Source organism: Chelonoidis abingdonii, chromosome 23 (genome assembly GCF_003597395.2).
Source record: "Chelonoidis abingdonii isolate Lonesome George chromosome 23, CheloAbing_2.0, whole genome shotgun sequence".
NCBI lineage: Eukaryota > Metazoa > Chordata > Testudines > Testudinidae > Chelonoidis > Chelonoidis abingdonii.
In genome coordinates this window covers 17,330,394-17,345,864 of record NC_133791.1, presented here as the reverse complement: position 1 = coordinate 17,345,864, position 15,471 = coordinate 17,330,394, and the positions used below count along the sequence as shown (strand labels likewise).

Sequence of the window (15,471 nt, the reverse complement as noted above, 5' to 3'; positions counted from 1 at the left end):
CCCCTGGCCATGGAGAACATCTACAGCAGTGACGCTCAGACGGAGGCTCCCAAGCGCAAGTGGCTCTTTAACGTGTCGCCTTCAGCTCTTTGCAGCACATATAAAAACACTGTGATTTAATTATTAACCAATTTAAGTTGTAACCAATCAGGAGCTTGAACTATGTTAACCAATGGCAGTTGATAAAAGAATACTTGGTCAGCCATTTTGCTGTGAGAATCATTGCGTGCACACACACAAAATCTTTCCTGTCATAGGAATATATAGGACTGGTAAATGAAACAATGAATTCACACAACTGTGGCTCTTTAGGGTAATGACTGCTAATCTGGCTCCCAAACCAGGAAGGTCCGAGTATCACTGCTCTACAGTAAGTTCTCTAGGTCAGAGTTTTTCAAAGTTCGGGTCACGACCCAGTACTGGGTCCCAGCACATAAAGCACTGGGTCACTCTGGTCAGCATCTGGGACGTTAAAAGGCAGGCAAGTGCCTTCCTGTTCCAACACCACGCTGTGCTCGGAAGCGGCCAGCAGTGGGTCCGACTTTAGGCAAGGGGGCCACGGGGCTCCACGTGCTGCTCCTGCCCTGAGCACTGGCTCAGCACTCCCATTGGCCGGTTCCAGCCAGTGAGAGCTGGGGGGAGGGGTGGTGCCTGCAGGCGAGAGCCATGCGGAGCCACTTGCACACTTCCGTCTAGGAGCTGGACCTGCGGCTGGCTGCTTCCAGGGCACAGTGTGGTCCACAGGGCCAAGCCTGCCTCTGCACTCCAGCTGCAGTGCTGACCAGGAGCCACCAGCGGTGAAGTCCGCACCCCAACCTGCCATCCTAATCACCTGCCCGAGCCCTGAGCCCCCCCAAACCCAGAACCCCTGCCTGCACCCCAAACCCCTCATCCTCGGCCCCAGCCCAGAGTCCTGACCCCCTTCCACACCCCAACCTTCTGCGTCAGCCCTGAGCCCCTCCCACACCCCAAACCCCTCATCCTCAATTCCACTGGGTCACGGGCATCAACAATTTTCTTTAACTGGGTCCCCAGAAAAGACGTTTAAAAACCACTGCTCTAGGTAACTAATGTTCTTCACGGATGGGCTCCCAAGGGAGGGGGTTATCCAGTTTTTCTTGGCTGGAGGGCTGGCAGCCACACAGAATCTTGGAGAGGAAGAGCATGGGCAGGAAGGCAAGGTGGACAGGGATCCCTGGAGCTTCAAAAGCAACAAGAGAAAGGATAGCCCTTCACTCTCATTCCTTTTATTGCTCCTCTTTGCTAACCCCGTGTTTTGCCAGTCAGGCAACTTTCCTTCCAGGCTGTGATAACTATTCAGGGAACATGGGAGAGGGGGAAGAATAGGAGGGGGTTTTGTCCACACTCCCCTTTGGCAGCCCCCTCTGCTCCACTGCCTGCTCTTTCACATTTGTGCTCAGAGGCTTGTTGCCTTGTCCATGCTGTAACATCATTAGAGAGAACGCTGCCTAAAGCTGGTGAACAGGCTGGAACCACTACACACGTGTCTACCGGATTTCACAACAGTGTTTAAGAATCATGTTTAAACTCGACAACAAAAGCTCTCTTGACTTAGTTTAGCTGTAGCGTGGATATGGATTGCTGTGTTACGGTTAGCCCTCCCAAACAACTCACTATATGACAGAAACAAGCTAAAGGAGCTACTGCCTGGGCACGTGGTCAGCACCACGCCCTTGCTAAGTGTGGCAGTGATAATGCATGACAATGGCACAAGTGGCCTACTTTAAGTGAGCAAGATGCGCGAAGTAAGCAATGGAACCAGTCTTATGCTGGAGGCCATCACCACCAGCGGTCACCAGAAACAGAATGATTGTTTAGGGGGAAGGGGAGTTTTAATAAAACCATGGTGAAAAACTGTTTTGAGTTTCTTCTTATGGGTTTTAAGTGTATTTAATTTATGCACAACATTACAAAGTCTATTACCATGATCGTGGGATCAATTTCTAATGTGGATCTAATCCAGTACACGACTTGTAGCGACAATGTTCCATCTTATCTGGGGCTGTGACCCCAGGCTTAAGTTTTACTGATAAGGGGGAAAACAGAAAATTGAGACTATAGAGGCTCATTAATGTTTAAATGTTCAATGTTTAAAAGCCTTTAAATGAAATTTGCTGCTACTAAATTCATTTTAATGGTTTTCTTCAGGTATACATCTAGAGATCACCACAATGAAGAAATTCAGTCCCATATCATCTGTTAAGGTAATCAAGAATGGGTCTGCAATTCCCCAAGCAAGGAATTCACCACAGGGCCCCAACAATGGTAGGGTCTTCTCCTCTAGGAGGAGAGAATGGGAAAATTAAAACTTGAACTGGGAGTTGCCTGCTGCTGAAAGCAAAGGAAGAGACTAGATCATGGAACTAAGCGAGGCCTCAAGCAAATGCCTCAATCTCTATTGCTTGTGTTTATGGCCAAGGAAAGGGTTTAATAAATTGTGCATGTCAATGAAACACAGCCAAAGTATTCAGAGGTCACGGCTGCTTAAAAGTAATTGTTAAATAACAAATGGTTACCTGTACCACCACAGAGTAGTGAAGTTGAAAGCATGAAAAGACCTGTTTGCTGTCACCTACTCATTTTCTTCACCCAGTTTGAACAATAAAAACAGTAACAGGAGTCACTTATCTTATCCCTATGCTCTAATGTTTGGGTTTAAATATTTCCTAGTTTGAAACCCAAACCAATAACTTATTTATATTTATAAATGTGAAAGCTTTTTTTAAATAAAAACATGAAATAGAACCTAAATTTGGAGCCAAAACTAGCTTGCAAGGCCTTTTTAATGAAATAGTCCCCTTTATCTATTTAATCAGACACTTGCACATGGTGCCCTTATAAACCACTTGATTTTCATGACAGAAGAGACCACCTTCACCTTGCCCAAATAGTGCCAGAAATTAAAAGAAAAAACTCTCTATTAGTGAAGGTCTTTCAGCCAGTCACATTTCCATTATTGTCCATCATTAATTGTACACTTTCTAACTCTCATCACAAATACAAACCAAAAGCTCCATTTAGGAGGTCAGTTGTGTAAATAAAGATTGGCTTTAAAAGTAGGACTTTGCTCCCGATACAGATTTCTAAAACATTGATAGCTTATCCTGCAGAACATTAATTTGAATATAGCTCTGTGTTAGCCACATGAACAATTTTCTCTTGCTTATGCAGAACAATGGAGTCTCATATATTTGACAAAAATAGAGATCCAGTTCCTAGAATAGAAGGCGAGTCACTTAATCTACTTGTTATATTTACTGCAGAGTTTCAGAAAGAAAAGTACTTACTTGATAATTTACTTAGCTGGCTTACAAGTTGCTATAGTTTAAACAAATAAGAAATAAGTAAAAGGTTATTTGAATACCACTTGTGTCCAGCTATCTATCCACAGCAGGTATGGAGAAGAAAACAGTAGGCAAAGAAGGGGTTTATGGCCCTTCAAGCCTCTGTCAGTATCTCCAGCTATTTAGATATGACTCAAAGTAATAGGATAATACAGTGACAATAGTGCTAGACTAGGAAGTGTTCGCTGTCTTAAACCAATCGCTGCTGGCAATTCTGCCAACCAACGTGATACACGTTTGTCTTCATTGAGACCATCCTAGTCACTTTAAAAACATCAAACCCCATTTCCCAGGAGAATGACTAATCCCATTTTAGTGGAAGAATTGTGGTAATCTGAGTTCACACACACACACCCACCCCTGCCAGGCTAAGGCATCATTGGGATGGGTTGTGCTGCAGCTGCTCCATAATTACACGCTCACTGCTAGTTCAAACCAGCTTTTAATGTTCATTTCAATGACACCGTAATAAAGAGCAATATCTCCCCATGCTCCCAGGGGAGGGTGGTGGTTGTTGTTTTTTTAATTTAAGCAACAAATTTCCTTTTATGTATAGATCTATTTTAAACAATGTGCTAAATTATAAATGTTGATTTGCAGGTGATACAAAGTGCATCAATCTTTTTCAGCTCTTCCAACAAACTCATCAGTTTAAGACAACTTTGCTGGATCATCAAGGAACATCCAATGGCTCCTAGAGCCAGGATTAGACAGTCATTCAGAACACTGCTACCCTCTTTCACAGATTCAAGAAAGACTATGATGGGACGATGCACCCTGGGGATGGGAAGAGAATCTGAAGGGAAACAACTAGCACTTTGTTTTCTCCCCAGACCTGACCTCTACATCATACGTTAACATAGCAAGCAGTAAATTAGGAGACTATTATCTTTATGTAGCCACTCGAGGGAGCAGTCTGACAGTAATGTGACTAAAGCATGAAGGAGTACAATTCACAATGCGAGATGGACTTGGGAGCATGCCACTTGGTAGCTGCCTGCCAACAAGTCTCTCCAAGCCTTCTCCACCAATGAAGGAGAAACTCCAAAAGTCAAGTGGTCTTGACTTGCTCAGGAAGCTAACATCCTAGAATAGCACTAACAAAGGCACCCAATGAGAAGAGAAACTTTGAACAACTATTTGTTCTGTTGAGGGCGAGGGAAACATTTTCCAGTTGCCAGAACATAGTCATTCTTCTCAAATAAAGACTCTTGATCTAATATTATCTGATTAATACAGAATGTAATATGGAAGGGAAGGGGAAAGATCACTGGCTGGAAGAGTAGCACTGAATTTAGGTAAAATCAACAGGTAAAGTACCTTTTCTAAATAATGAGCTTAAGGATTAAAACGTTAGCTGACACAATATTTAACTCCGAGGGTAAAATGTACTTAATAGGTATAAAATTTAGTTTATAATATAAAATCATAACATTAAATTAACAAAGTTAATAACAAAATAGCAGGAGACCCAGATCTCCTTATTGAAGTAAGTTTGAAGTTAGAATCATCACAAACATTCCAACATTTACGTTAATTGGAGAAGGGTGAATTCAAAGATGGTATAAATAACACCACACCCAATATTATAAAGATGTTTGATAAGATTAGATACAGATTGGTTCTCAAAAGAACTCCCCTCCCCCCCACCAGCAGGGAATTAAAACGCCCATAGACAGGGCCGGTGCTTCCATTTAGGCGGCCTAGGCAATTGCCTAGGGCGCCAGGATTATTGGGGGGCGGCATTTTGCCGGCGGGGGGCAGCAGGCAGCTCCGGTGGACCTCCCGCAGGCACGGCTGTGGCAGCTCCACCGGAGCCCCAGACCAGCGGACCCTCTCTGCAGGAATGCCTGCTGCAGCTCCACCGGAGCTGCGGACCAGCGTGTGGGACGGCGAAATGGCCATGCGCCTAGGGCGCTAAAAACACTAGCACCGGTCCTGCCCATAGAGGAAGTATAACCCAGATTCCCACAACCAGAGGGGACCAGATGATAATGGGAAATGCATAGATAGGGAGGGAAACAGGATAAGAGAACAAACAGGCGTTAAACATTATGTTTTAATAGGAAGATTAATAAAAATGTCAGGGCTCATTTAAAGTAAATCAGACTTAGGATCAGGTACAGCAATACAGATGTGTAAAAAGGGGAAAGCAATATATATTGGAGTTTTAAAATTACTGTATGATGGGAACTATCTAAAATCTCTTGCTTAAAGAGGCACGAATGTAATGGAGGCTTGGATAAGGGGTTCACTGCTTTTAACCAATGGTAATAATGGAGGAGAACAGACTTGAATTCATGGGGGAGTTTATTAATGTCATGACTGTTACTGTTCAAGGGATGAACAATCCAACATAAAGGAAAGGAGTATTCTGCTCACTGAAAAAGGATTTCCCCAGTAGCTACAGGAAACACTTGAAGAAAAATGATAAATACCTAAATACTTCTTGGACACAGACACTGTCTTTCTCTCCAGGGCAAACTAACAGAAGAGAGGTGGCAATACTCTTTGCTAAACAATTCCCTTTTGTTGTTTCTGCACAACTCAGAGACAGAGGGCAGATACATTTTAAATAAGGGCTCCTTGAAAGGTAAACTTCTTACATTAGCCAATGTGTGTACGCTCACAATCGGGGCAGCTTCTCTTTTTATTTTGTAGGGTCTTAAGAAGTTTTAGGGAAACGGATATTATTCTAGGGGAGGATTTTAATGAGATGCTTAATCCCACTCTGGATCAATCAAATGGACACAACAGGTGATCAGGAGGGGCAGGAGCAAATTTGTTGCATCAGTGAGGACCTGATGGACATCCGGTGGGAAATGAATCCAGATGTCAGGGTCTACTCATTCTTCTACTCACGGATCTTATTCCAGGAAGGATGTGATTTTTGTTTCTAGAACCTTGGCTAATTTGGTCAAAAAAGCTGATCTGGAAGTTATTACTTGGTCTGACAAGTCCCTGCATATATCAGATTAAGAGACTGAGGCCTGCTCTACGTGACACAGTTAAATCGATGTAAGGCAGCTTACAATGACCTAACTGTGGATGTGTCTACACTAAAATTTTGCTCCCACTGATATAACTGCCCTGCTAGGCTGACTTGGTACAACTCCATCTCCACGAGCAGGGTAAAGCCAAGGTTGATGTAGTTAGGTCTACAATGTGTCAGTGTAGATGCTGTTACTTATGTTGATGGTTACTGGCTTTCAGGAGCTGTCCCACAATGCCCCCACACTGACAGTACAACCGATACAAGCGCTCCTGGCGAGCACGTGCGCCACTGACACAAGATGCAAAGTGTAGACACACAAGTGATGTAACTACTGTGGTGGCTATATGCTGATGAAAGTTAAGTCGACTTAATTTTGTAGTGTAGGTATGGTCTGAAACGGAGTAAAAAACAAAGGGCCTGGTGGTTGAAATAGCTTTATTATACGACTCCCTCAGAATTCAAAAGCTGGAGGAAGATTTTCAAAAATTACATGGAAGAGATCATTAAAAATGTTCTCTGGGGTGCTGGAAAGGCAGTAATGAGAAATAACCTTATAACTGAAGCATTATATCGCAAAAGGACGAGAACTCTTGAAAGAGTTTGGTTAAAGAACTTTCTGTTTTGGAACGTAGACATGAATCTAGAGGTACTAAAGGAGTGTATAGAAAATAAATACGATGAGAAAGAAGATTCACCTGTTACAGATACGTAAGACTGAGCAGACAAATATATTAAACAAATTATGAAAAGGACAAAGATATGTTTTTAGCCAGAAAATTAACAAATAGCCAGCCAGCCATCCTGGTTAGAAATAAAAAGGTATTAAACAGATCTCTGAAACTTTTTCTAATCTTTGTACACTTCAGAACATCCAAACCCTAAATTTATAGATATTTGAGAAATGTGAAACTACTTTAGCTCTCAGAGGAATGTCTTGATAGGTAAATTACTGCAAAGGAAGTTGAAGCTGTAATTGAGAATTTAAAACCCAATAATAATAATAATAATCTGATGGGTTTTCTGGGGAGTATTACAGAGCTCTAAAGCAAGTGCTGGTCCCTGTTATAACTGAACTGTTCAATGGTATATTGCAAGTAAACAAGATTCCAGATTCCTAGAAAGAGGCAAAAAGTGTGGTCACTCCTGAAGGAAGAGATCTTACCAACTGTGCAACATACAGACCTATTTCTGATTAACGTGGATGTTAAAATTTACGCCAAGAATTTAGCAAGCAGACTGAAAATCATCTTGTCCAAATGTGTTCACCCTGACCAATTTGAGTTTGCTGCTGGCAGACATTTATCTGGTAATATCAGATGAACACTGAATTTCATCTGTAATGTTAATTCCAGTAATCTTCCTGAGTGCTGCTTCCTTTAGATGCTGAGAAAGCCTTTGAGTGACTAGAATGGGATTACCCCAGGGAGATTTTGGTACAGTTTGGTTTGGAAATAGTTTTTTTAGGGACATATCTGCCCTATATACTCATCCTTGACTTTTTGCTATGATTAACGGTCATTAATCCCCTCCTTTTAATCTATCTGGCAGTACAGGACAGGGTTGCCCATTATGCCCCTGTTTGTTTTGGCAATAGAGCCACTCTCAATAAATGAGAAAATAGCCCCTTGATAAAGAGTATCAAATCACCTTCTGGATCAGAACACAAAATAGCTCTGTATGCTGATGATGTCTTCTTATTTTTTCAGGATCCAGAAGACTCAATTAAAAATTACAGAACAATTGACTTTGAAATTTGGGCAGGTATCAGGTTTCAAAATGATAAATCTGAAATTTTAGGAATTAATATTCCCAAAAAGGTCAAAAACTAACTATTGTCAGCTCCATGAACTTAAATGGAAAAAAGAATCTTTAAAATATTTAGAAATACACACTGCGGAGAAACAAAGTTTTTAAGGCAAATTACCCTCTACTGTGGAATAAGTAATAAAAGGCCTGGAGAAATTGAATATGATATTTCTTAGTTAGGCAGAGTAGCCTTGATTACGGTTGAGTGTCCTTTCAAAGTTATTATTTTTGTTTCAGTACACCCCTGACAGGACATTAAAAACATAGCAGGACATGCTATCAAAATTTGTACGGAAACAAAAAAGACAGGGTGAGTGTGAAAGTTCTGTATAACATAAAAGGTAAGCTTTCCCTAATTTGATTAAAAAGGAAAAAAGAGTGGTCCAGGTAACTACAGTCCTGTTAGTTTGACATCTGTAGTATGTAAGGTCTTGGGAAAAAATTGGAGGAGAAAGTAGTTAAGGACATTGAGGTCAATGGCAATTGGGACAAAATACAACATGGTTTTACAAAAGGTTGATCGTGCCAAACCAACCTGATATCTTCTCAAAGGAGGAGAACAGATCTTTTAGACAAAGGAAACGCAGTGGATCTAATTTACCTCAATTTCAGTAAGGCATTTGATACGGTTCCACATGGGGAATTATTAGCTAAACTGGAAAAGATGGGGATCAATATGAAAACTGAAAGGTGGATAAGGAACTGGTTAAAGGAGAGACTACAACAGGTCGTACTGAAAGGTGAACTGTCAGGCTGGAGGGAGGGTACTAGTGGAGTTCCTCAGGGATCAGTTTTGGGACCAATCTTATTTAATCTTTTTATTACTGACCTTGGCACAAAAAGTGGGAATGTGCTAATAAAGTCTGTGGATGACACAAAGCTGGAAGGTAAAGGTATTGCCAATACAGAAAAGGAACCGGGAAATATCATAAAGGAAAGAACTCTGGATGACCTTGTAAAAACTGGGAAGTAATAAGTAAATAAGATGAATTTAATTACTGGAAAAGTGCAAGGTAAGCATTTAGGGCATTAACACACAAGAATTTTTGTTTATAAGCTGGGGACCCAATCAAAGTTGCAGTAACAGAGGGAGGAGAAGGACCTCAGAGTAAATGGTTGATCACAGGATGACTATGAGCCCACCATGTGGTAATAGAGCCGAAAAAGCTAATGTGGTTTTGAGAATGCAGCAGCAAAAGTATTTGTCCCAGTAGAGATAAGGAGGTGGTTTAGTACTTTTTATTACAAGGCAACTGGTGGAGACCTCATCCTCTGGGAATACTGTGTGTGGGCAAGTTCTGTTTCCCATGTTTTAAGGGATGAATTCCAAACTGAAACAGTACAGAGAAGGGCTTACAGGACGATTCGAGGAAATGGAAAACCTGTCTTATGAAAAGGAGACTCAAAGAGCTTGGCTTGTTTAAACCTAACCAAAGAAGCTGGAGGGAAAGGAGATGATTGTCTCTCTAATTATATCAGAGGATAAATACAGGAGGAGAGGAATTTTTAAGATCAATACCAAGTGGACACAAGAACAAATGGATATTAAACTGCCATCAGGAAGTTCAGACTTGAATGAGCAAAGATTTTTACCATCAGAGGAGTGAAATCGAAAAACTTCAGGGGAGCGTGAGGTTAAATATATCTGACTTCAGACTAAGCTTGATAAGTTTATGGAGGAGATGGTTATGTGGGATAGCCGTAATTTTGGCATTAATGATCTTTGACTATTAGCGGTATATGCTGTGATGGATGGATCAGAGATACAGAGAATCTTTCCTGGGTATGCTGGTAAGTCTTGCCCAGATGCTCGGGGTTTAACTGATCGCCAATTTGGGTTCGAAGGAATTTTCCTCAGTGGTAGAGGCCTGGGGGTTTTGCCTTCCTCTGCAGCATGGGCAAAGGTCACTTGCTGGGAGATTGTCTGCACCTTGAATCTTTAACCACAGTTGAGGATTCAGTAGCTCTAGACATAGGTTAGGGGTTTGATACAGGGTGGGTGGGTGAGATTCTGTGGCTGCTTGTGGAGGAGGTCAACTAGATGACCCATAATCGTAAAGTCTACGTAAAATGTGATCAACAGGGTTAACAGACCACCCAAACACTAGGTAAAATCAACGACAGGAGCCCAAATGGCTATTTGTATTATTAGTTAAAAAGAATTTAGATATCAAGAATTTAAAACAAAAAAAAAAAAACACACTCATCTACGCCACATTGGCAGCTTTGGACAGTTTTTTTTCCTTGTCACCCAAGGCCCTTTCATTGATACTGCCTAAAAATAAATTCCTGGTTATTAACATGCCTATTTGTTGCAGCTAAGGGCTGAGATTATGCAACTCGGACAGCTGTTCGTGTGTCCTGATTTGAAATCATACCAAGAGATATGTAATAATATAAACTATATAAAAATCTCGTATTTTCAGTATTTATAAGCCAAACGTTTTATTGTGAAATCTGGCTACAAGGTAGCTCCTAGCTAGATCTTTAACCACATTTGTGGAGTTGACCCAGGAACAAGTTGGAACAAAATTTCTAAAATACATACAATTCTGATTGAAAAATATGTTGATAAGAAAAGCAGATTAAAAGATGAGAGGGATTTGGACAAATTATATGGGAAAGTGGGTCTCTCCTCTATATGGGAAAGGAGATATACATCCTCAATTTGGGTAGCTCAAGGAAAATGCATAAGTTACTGTGTACATGGCATTGGACTCCAGTTAAGAGCCATCGTATTTTTGCTACTATGGAGGCTATCCACTGGAGGGTTTTCGGGGATACAGGAACATACTTGTACATGTTATGGTTGCATCCAAGAACTAGACAATTTTTGGAGGAAATTATTAAAGAGATACATCTTCTGACAAAATGCTGTGTTGCTTGCATTCCCCAAGCTGCTTACTTAATGCTCCAGTAAAGGATCTGCATTTTAAACAATGTGACAAGGTTTATTTTTATCTTTAACAACTAGACTTTGTATTGCCCCTTATTGGAAAAACATGATTCCTGCTCCTATGGAATTGTGGTATTATAAAACATGGACTGTCCTTGTAATGGAAAAGCTTCCACATCAAGTACGTACACAAGAAGAGCATCCAAAGAGAGGATAAGTATTTTGAAATTTGGTCACCCTTTTTCATGTACTCAGAAGAGGAGGGTTTCTTTGCCAGTAAGCCAGAATCCTTAGCCAAGTTCTTTGATCAGTCACCTGATCCTGAATAAGTAACATACAATGTACTATAACATTTTACTGTAATTAAGTTATTGTAACTTAAGAGGTTTGCCTTTTTAAAAAAAAAAAAAAAGTTATATGGTAACTTTCCTACAGCTGGAAACTGGGGAACACATTAATCCTGTTATTTAGAACAAGGCCAGATTGAGAATTTCAGGAGCACGGAAGGTGTTTTAACTTAAAGATATGAATACATCTGCATAAGTGGAAAATCAATCATAATGTACACGCACAAGAGGACTAAATTAAGACGGCCTGGGCAACTTTAATTTGGGCGTTACCTGACCTGAGCGCTCAACTGTGCAACCAGGGCTTTGGAGCGGAGCCTGGAGCTGGAGCGCAGAACAGCTCCGGAGCAGTGGAGCTACAGGTTTTTGCCTGGAGCTGGAGCAGAGCTGGAGCAGAGCTGGAGCACAGCTCCAAAGCCCTGTTTGCAACTTTTATGTTCTTCTGGCATCTATTTAGATTGCATTAAAAACGAAGTTACAGCTATTTTGATGTCTGTTGTCTTATCTATATAAAATATTAATGTCATTTAGAGTTAGTGACTTGCAATAATGACGATTGACTATTTTGGACGAATACTGATGTTCCTCGGTTTCACAAAAAGAGGGAAAGTACAGCCATTTCGTGAGTGAGAGAGAAAAATGACTGGGGATGGGAATCAGAAATAGTGTATTTTTCACTTATTTAGTTCAGAATGACTGTACCCAAGTAGATCAATATTTAAAAAAAACAAACACCCGTTGCTGAAACAAAGCATGGAAAAATTCAACACCCCACACAATTCTCTCCTGGAATCAATGAAATGAAAAATAGGATAGCTGGACCATTCTGCAATTAACTAATACAATCATTCCAAGTGACCAATGTATATATGCATGTCATCTTTCAAAGTTCAGTAATTTCATACAACACAGTCTCTTCCACATGCATGATGAGTGTTGCTAGGTGATCAAATAAGAATAATTTTCATTGTTAGCCATGAAACACAGCAGTTTATTTTTACCAATAAACTTGCACAGAAATAGAATCAACAAAGGAACCGTGGAACGTGTCCTGTGAATAGAAGTAAACAAGAAAAGTTCTGTACACATAGCTTTTAGGAACATGCACTGATTGTGAATTTTAAACAGAACTGCTCTGCTTTTGTTAGGTTCTTTCCTGAATTTCTGACAGGCAAAACCAAGTAAAATTGTAAGAGAGAGCTAGTCTAAATTGGATGGGCTGTCAAAACCTTTGAAATAAAGTTAAAAATATAAAATCAAATTTACAGATTGCTAAGAGCTACAGTTATCATATCATCTGATGCTCTCAAAATCTTCTAGCGTCTTTACTCCCTAATACAGCCAATGTTATGACAAAGAATGCCTGGAACCAGAATGATTTGACATAACTGCTGTTGCTATCAGCAAACTGCATGCTACTTAGACAGGAACAGGCAAAAACATTTACACCCGCCTCCAAAATTTAACAAATGCAAACCTAGATGTTAACAGTAACGGAGTACTCATGGGTATTCATGTTTCTCAGATATCTACCTTTGTCCTTCGTGTCTATTTCTGGGTAGCAGACGTACGGAAAAACATTTTTAGTTGCTAAGAGAGGACCATGCTAAATGAAGGTTCACTTCTCCTTCCAGGACCCACTGCAACAGTTACCTAGTGCACTATGGCTAACAGAAGCCAAGTCTAAACTCAAGGGGAAGAAACTAAATAGTTGGACCAAGACTATGGAATAACCTGCCCAAGGTGATCAGGAAGAGCTCTTGCCATCTTCCCATCAAGATGCATAATTTACCTCTTTCATAAAAGCACTATCCAAAAATACAAAGATATAAAACATTAAATTATCCAAACTGCCATTTTGTGACCAACTTCCAACTACAGCAGCACTAACACTGTTTGTTTGAAGCAAAACCCTATCAGGGACCGTAGCAAGGTCTGAGCATTTCTGATACTCAATTGCTAGTGTGGACAGGACTCTAGTTAGGTACACTGCAACTCTGAGAAAGGTATGTAGTTTATCCTGCTCTCAGCTTCTTGCATCATCATCCTACCCAGAGGGCACAGAGCTCTTGGTGTCACATTTATAACATTCTGCACAAATCTGCTTCTCTATTTAAGGATCCCATCCACATTCCAATTAGTTCTTAAAAACTCTGCCATACACATTTTCAGCCAGCTTCTATTCAAAGAATCTTTTTTTACATTGGGCATGGTTACAAATAGAGTATCCATTTCAGATTACCAGGCTTCCACTAATTAGCCCAATGTAGTCACAATTTTCGTATGTATATAATTTTAAAATTCATCAACCAAAAGTGACATAATATATTTCACTATTTAAGTCTTGTCTACACTGTACTTAAAGAAGCTCCCCCGCAAAAGACAAAAGTTTCGCTGACACAAGTGGCACTGTGAACATGTCTGTCGGCAGGAGTGCTCTCCTGCCGACAACACTAATGCCGTTCATGGCGCTGGAAGTATTTTTTTGGCAAAAGTGCAGAAAATGCACCAAAAAAGACCATTTACACACGCTGACTTTTAGCGACAAGGCTGCGTCGATACAGCCTTGTCACTAAAAGCTGTGTGGTATAGACAAGCCCGTAGTCCACTTTCGGTATGTATCTCACTTTATCCTTCTCTCTCCCTTTCAGTTGTTACATGAAAGGTATCTGGTGCCCAGTCTGACCTCCTGTCCACCTACAACCAGCTACTCTGGTCCTCTGTAAAACGATGTTCTCCCCCACTCCATCATTGGTCTCATGTCTCTCTATATAGGCTAAAATCTCAGGAAGTATAATCCTAGCAAAACTTTCCAAACAGGGAGCAAGTGCAGTCAGCAAGTTCAATCTTTGACACAGGCCAGAAAATTAGTTGCCAATAGCAGGGTGGAGAAACTAAAAGCTAGCTGTCCAGACACTTTAGAGCATGTCAGTACTGCAGGGTTAGCCGGAGTGATCAGCATCTGGGTTAACCTACTTCAAGTGTCAGCAGCGCCACTTGTTCCATTCTGTTCCCATTTCTTTTCCCCCAAATGAACTAGTTAATCCATTCTAATACTAAAATCTTCATAATTTAGTTTACACTTGGCTACGTAAAGAGCGCCCTTGTACTGTATGTAGAAAGTGTACAGCAGGGGTAGGCGACCTACGGCACTAGTGCCGAAGACGACACGCGAGCTGATTTTCAGTGGCACTCAGACTGCCCAGGTCCTGGCCACCAGTCTGGGGGGCTCTGCATTTGAATCTAATTTTAAACATTTACTTTATATACAACAATAGTTTAGTTATATATTATAGATTTTAGAAAGAAGTTCTAAAAATGTTAAAATGTATGACTGGCACGCAAAACCTTACATTAGAGTGAATAAATGAAGACTTGGCACAGCACTTCTGAAAGGTTGCCGACCCCTGGTGTACAGCATATGAAGATGCACTGTATGATATTGATTAGCGCAGTAGAAAGTGCTTCTAACTAATTTGGCTACTAAGCACCAAGTTCCAGTGAACGCGCCCCTTGAACATCTATATTTAACACTAATTATCTGTGTAATCTTGAAATTCTCTATGGAAAAAAATCACAGGAAGTGGACTGAAAGGACGTTGAAACTAGTGGGGCACTGGTATTACAGCACTCAACAGGATTCAAACATGGAAACAATGAAATTTCTATTTAATCTCCAAGCAGAAATAAAAGAAATGAACATAACCACCCCAGTCAGGGATGCATTAAAGACTGCTGTATAAAATAATGACATTAGAAATAGTTGGATTTTTTCCACTTTGCTAGTTCATGGTTTTCTAAACATTTTAGTTTCACAAATATTCCTCCAAGCCTTTCCACTGTTATTTTTCTCATGTAAACACCCCCCAAATGAGTAATACACTCCAACTCCACAAAAATCTGCATACAAATACTTCTACACAACTTGATTTGTTACTGTCAGAAAAATCTGTGTACAGATGCAGTGTTTTACAGTGGGCAGGGAGTGGCTACCACAAATTGTTGTAGGATTAGTCCATTCCACCTACCTTAGGAAAAAAATTGTTATGATCCCACTCCAGA

At 40.7% G+C, this 15,471-nt stretch overlaps 1 protein-coding gene across 1 annotated transcript in view; it reads right to left on the bottom strand.

Moving 5' to 3' along the window:
- Window positions 1-15,471, bottom strand: part of FBXO42 (F-box protein 42) — a 96,119-nt gene that overhangs the window by 60,851 nt on the left and 19,797 nt on the right. The gene's annotated exons all lie outside the window — the stretch shown is intronic.